The sequence below is a fragment of the Sinocyclocheilus rhinocerous genome, unplaced genomic scaffold (genome assembly GCF_001515625.1).
Source record: "Sinocyclocheilus rhinocerous isolate Xijiao unplaced genomic scaffold, SAMN03320098_v1.1 scaffold42, whole genome shotgun sequence".
Classification (NCBI taxonomy): domain Eukaryota; kingdom Metazoa; phylum Chordata; class Actinopteri; order Cypriniformes; family Cyprinidae; genus Sinocyclocheilus; species Sinocyclocheilus rhinocerous.
In genome coordinates this window covers 670,530-676,432 of record NW_015627390.1, presented here as the reverse complement: position 1 = coordinate 676,432, position 5,903 = coordinate 670,530, and the positions used below count along the sequence as shown (strand labels likewise).

The 5,903-nt window shown below is 35.5% G+C and overlaps 1 protein-coding gene across 1 annotated transcript in view; it reads right to left on the bottom strand.

Annotated features, from left to right (window-relative positions):
* Nucleotides 1–5,903, bottom strand: part of LOC107727908 (PDZ and LIM domain protein 5-like) — a 111,738-nt gene that overhangs the window by 99,890 nt on the left and 5,945 nt on the right. The gene's annotated exons all lie outside the window — the stretch shown is intronic.

Below are 5,903 nucleotides of genomic sequence, written 5' to 3'. Positions count from 1 at the left end.
GGCAGGTCATTCCACCAGGAGGGAACAGTTAATGTAAAAGTCAGTGAAAGTGATTTTGTGCCTCTTTGGGATGTCACAAGAAAGCGACGTTCACTTGCAGAACGCAAGCTTCTAGAGGGTAGGGCTGGACGATATGGCCAAAATTGATATCACGATATATTTCTTAATTTCGGTCGATACGATATAATTCCGATATCGATATGAACACTATTTATCTGAAATTGAAGGACCTATCTGAGAGGTAAGACTCAAACCACTGGAGTGTGGTACCTGAGATGCCCTTTGCCAATAGGGTTGACAGGAGGATCTGGTGGTTAACCGTGTCAAAAACAGCAGACAGATACAGCAAGATAAATGTAAAATGTAAATGAATAATGTATAAAAGGCATTTATATACCCACATAAATATTATTTATACATTTTTATAAACATTTTTATAAATAAAAATATATAATACAGTAAAATTATAATAAATATAAAAAACAAACTAAACTATTTTTTTAAATACATTTTTATATATTTTATATGCATTAATTTAAATGTATAAAATTACACATAAAATTCTAAGAATTTATAGCTTATTAAAAACTACAGTCATGTTTCTATATAAGATGTAAAATTTTATATATAAAATATAAACAGTTGCATATTTCAAATATGTAAAATAAAAGGAGCTACATACACATTTAAATAAAAAAATATATATTCTTTTGCCCACCATCTCTATAATTTCCATCCAGAACTTAATTCATCAACGCAGTTGACCTTAAAGAGAAATCGGATTATAAATTGTTCAAATTTTTAAAAATACTTTATTATAAATTTTAAATATAAATGCATAGTTGACTTTCAGGTCGATTGCCGTGGCAAAGCAACAGTTCTTGCTGAGCAAATTAAAAAGTTAAACTTAAACTTCAAACACGTTTAATTCCTTTGATTACTGAGGTTTGTTCCTGCCACAGTAATGCAGGAATGCATGTGAAGTATGTAGAACAGGACTGCATGCTTGCAATGTTTTAAACAAGCATTCATAAAGCACGTTTGTGACCTCACGCATCTCTGAAAGAGCCGATCCCAGACTCCGGGACTCGCACACAAAGGCGGCTCTGTGGTGAAGGTCTGGCCTGTGACCATGGCAATATCAACACTTCACCGTCGCTCCAAAAGCAACACGGGCAGCTGCTGTCTCAACCTCCAGTGAGCGATGAGATTAACAGCAGGCTCCCGGATGACAAAGATCTGTCTTAATGCAGCGAGGCATGCTGGGCAACCGGAGGCAGCGTCCCGGTCGGATCGGAGCGCTGAAGCGCTGATGCAAAGAGACTTATCTGACCGACTCCAGCCGAAAGCGTTCGGTTTGTAGATGGGAACACTTTACAAGAGAACAAATCAAGAGAAAATCCATTAATCGCTTCTGAAAATCGGCGCGAAGGCTTGACTTTCACAACGAGATTCACTGTCAGACTTTAATTCTTTAAGAAGTCTTACACATGAGAGTCGTGTTACTCAAGTTGACAGTGACTACGTTTTGCTGTTTTATGTCCCAACGCCTTCAGCTTTTATGTTCCTGATGGGTAATAAATCAAACGCTGAATCTCTTTCTCTATTGTAAGTCACACTGCTCTAAGGGACCAAACAGAAGATGCCGAGAATCGTATCTGGTTTCTTTGAAACCATCTACAATATCCCTGCGATATCCCTCAATACTCTAAAGTAAAGGCAGATTGATTGTATTTAATGATTTGCACATTTGTTCAATTTAACAAAAAAAAAAGAAACAAAAAAATGTAAAAATAAATAATAAAAGAAACAAGCCAACAAAGAAACAAACAAACAAATAAACAAAAATGTAAAAAAAAAAGTTTAAATTATGTTGTTATAAAAGTTAAACTGAAAAAAATACTTCAGCATTGATTCGCCAGAGAGTCTGTTTTAATGATCTAAAATAATAAATTAATTAAAATAATTAAATAACAAAAAATATATAAGTATTGAACAAACAAACAAATAAAAAAATATATAAGTAAAACAAAAATAATAATTAAACAAAAATAAATAAAGAATAAATAAATAAAATTAACAATATGAATATGAATGAATATCTAAAATAAATAATTATTAAACTAAATACAACAAAAATAATAAACAAACAAATACAAATACATAAATATAAATAATATTAAATAATATTTTAAAATTAAACAATTAATAAATAACTAAAATAATTAAAATACAACAAATAAATAAACAAATATAAATATAAATATATAAAATGTAAGTAAATAAATTAAACAAAAATAAATAACTAAACAAATAAATACAACAAAAATAAAACAAACAAACAAATTAATTAATATAAAAATATAAAAAGTTTAATTATAAAATAATAATTCAGCATTCACTAGCTACTGGGTCTGATCAGCAAAAAGTTACTAAATAGGGTGGATTAATTATATTTAACGCAGATTGCGGATTTATTAAATTAAAAGATAATTAAACAAAATAAATAATTAAACAAACAAACAAAATTAATAAAAACCCAAAATAAATCAAGCAAGCAAACAAGTTGCTATAAAATGTTGAATTATGGAAAAGTAAAGAAAAGTACATTTTAAAAAATTCTACGAGGCTGATTCAGCATTCACCAGCCACTGTGTCTAATCTGCAAAAAAGTTACTCAATAAGTACGGGCAGATGGGCTTATACGATTTGTACAAGCCCAAAGCATTTATGACATCCGTACTTTATGAAACTCAAGCAGCAGTCTTGGCTCGTCGTCTCACTCATAAAGTGGGTTTGTGCGACTGCAGCATGTGCTTCAGGCCTCGACACATCCAGGGTGCAGACGCTCGCCCGGCTGGCACGACTCAGCGCATGAGAAAGTGTGATGTAAGAGGAAGATCGTTCTGCATGAATCAAAAGGAACCGGAGATAATTTCCCCCGGAGCTGAAAAGCGACCACACCAAATAAGGGAGTTTTGCCCAGAGAGTATAAATAACTTCCTCTGAGAGGAAGTGCCATTATCTCCCACAGGAGCCTTGCTGTGGTGGGCAGCGCTCGAGAGCGTCACGGTCTTTTTATTAAAAGTATTTTCCTTGTATTATTTCAGATTTTTAGCAGACGTCTTTCAGACGTAGTTGTGCTGTCTGGGTAGTTGAGATGCAGATAAAACTAACCTTTATTACTGTCATTCATAATGTCTAAATATAATTTTATAAATACAAAAAAATATATATATTAGGGAGTGGAAATGGTTAATAAGCCTATATGTACTTCTCTGCAGCCATCTACTAGTGATAATTTAATGTCTTTTTTTATTTTTAAATAAGTCTTGACCTTCCTACATTATGAAACTTTTAGTTTTATAAATGGGGGCAACCTATGAAGGATGAACAAATGTCACCACATTAAAAATAACTTTCAAATTCGGTAATACTTAACCCTTTGGGCGCCAGGGATTTTTGGAAAAAATGCTGGATTTTGACATCAAGATTTCAAAAGCTTGTGGCTTGAAAGGGCTTAAAGATAGAGATCTACTGTAAATTAGAAAAATGTTGGGCATGACTGAAAGTTTATGTGGGGTGTAAATATACTCGTCTAATTTGCATATTATGACGTCATCAGGGGCAGCCATCTTGAATGTCATAATATTCAGGAAATCATAGATATTGAATGGATGTTTGAACTTATTTGCATGTTTTGTTTTTTTTGTTTTTGTCTTTTTATCCTCATTCCAAATGATCAGAAAAGAGGAAACCAACAATAAAACAGGAGAAAGTACTAAATTATTACTATATTACTATACTATATAGGCTATGAACTGAACTGCTTCCGCATCAATGACACGATAGCTCACTTGCTCTGCTATTTGCTCGAACACTTTGAATAGGAACATGACGTGATTTTGGTCTAGAATCAAAGTACTACATGTCTGCCATCTAGTGGTAGGGAATACAAATGAGATATTACACCATATTAGGAACTACAGTCTATTTTATTAAGTATGACGTCTTGTTGCAATTTTGCGACTTTGGCGCTTAGAGGGTTAAAGCTTTGAAGTGCTGGGAAAAGTTGTGTGAAGCATTTAAAAACACTAAAAAACATTAGACCATTTCTGCCACAAGTCCTGTAGTTTTACTATGTTAAATCCATGGTGAATGGCGGTGATCTGTTTATTGAACAATGTTTTTCCTGTTTTCCACATCAGTGGTGTTTGTTCTGATATCTGTAGCTTTAACAGAATTCTGCGCCGAATTTGAATGCTTCTCACGAGATGTTATAGATTCTGCGACTGCTTTCTTCACTGTATCTCCCAGCGCTGTGTATAACGGTGTCACGTGATCGAGATCAGATAAACCGAGCAGATAAACGGTCTGCGCTACGTAGCCCAAACGAGTAGCGCGGATTCGTTCCACTTTCCAATGTAGCTCTTGTAAATCGGTCGTGATAAGAACTCAAGGCTGTTCATTCCACTTTTGGAACCTTTCTTTGACTGAATGTGCATTGCGATGACGTCACGGGACGCGTCTAAGACCAAAATCTGCGGAAAATCTGTGGCAATTACGAAAATTTGTGAGCTCTTGTGAAAATTGCAGCGTTTGCTTGATTTTGCGATAAATTCAGCGATCGCAGAATCGCAAAATCCTGGAGGAACTGATTTACTTTTTAAGTACTGATATGCACTTTTAAGTACTAATATGTACCATTTAGGTGTAAATAAGATACAAAGGTGTACCACCCAGGGACAGAGTGTACAGGTTTGTAATGACATGAGGAGAATAAATGAGCGTTCGGTTCTAAATCTCCACATTAGGACTAACTCTTTTCTCTCCGGTCATTACGCAACGGCATGCACTCCAGCCAATCCGCTGGCCCATAAAGGGGCTGCTTTTGCATTGAAGCCCAGATAACAAGAGTTACATCCCAACATCCCACAGTTTACGCTGCTGTCACTATCTATTACACACAATTGAGCCGTGGAAGCACCAAGCAAGAAGATCTGTACCAAATCGCCCAGAAATTCGGTTGCAACATCCATGCGATACCAAGCATTCATCAAGCACCATGCCAGCATCTCCTCGCTGTCTGCCAAAGCCGAGCTCAGATTTACGGTCACGCCGCTTCCAGACAGATATTCCTGGGGTTTAAAGTCTCCGCTCAAGTGTTAAGAGTGCAGCTGGCGCACTCGAGCTCCTATGCAAACCTGCAGACAGATCCATCTCCATCACAGATGATACATAACGTCCCTCTGAGGCCCGTGTTGCATGTGGAAGACAGGTGAGAGACCTGCATTTGGGGGCCGTTTACCAAAGATCAACGGGAAAGAAGCTGAATAAATGAGCCAGATGGCTCGTGTTTAAGCAGAACTGATGGGTGAGGTTTTCTTGGAGCAGCTTTATGGCAAAAATATATATCTGGCAACATTGTGCCAAACACATTAACTTTATGTCTTACTTGGACAATCTGTGTTTCCTGTGGCCTCAAACAGATGCCTGTTTTTCCTGGTGGAAATCCTTTGGTAATATAACCTCTAAAGCACTGTATTAAAAGCAATATCCTTGAATTATATTTTAAAATTTAAGTCAACATGCAACAGAGACCGCAACTCATTTTACTGCCATAATGTGACGTCTTGTGAAACAAGTTTATGCAATAAAAAAATAAAAACTGCAGGATCGACGGGACCAGAATTTGGTCAGAGCTAAAGGAAAGTTTGCATTGCCAAAAGCCTTAACATAAACCAAAGGCCCAAGAAGTGTTAATCTAGTCAACCAAATTACTGACAAAAATATTAGTTGATGAACAATTCTTTGATTTTTGCCAAAGATAACGAAGGTGAGATGGCAAATGTGCATCATGACGATAATCAAGTGTAGGAAAAAAAAAAATACTAAAAAAAAAA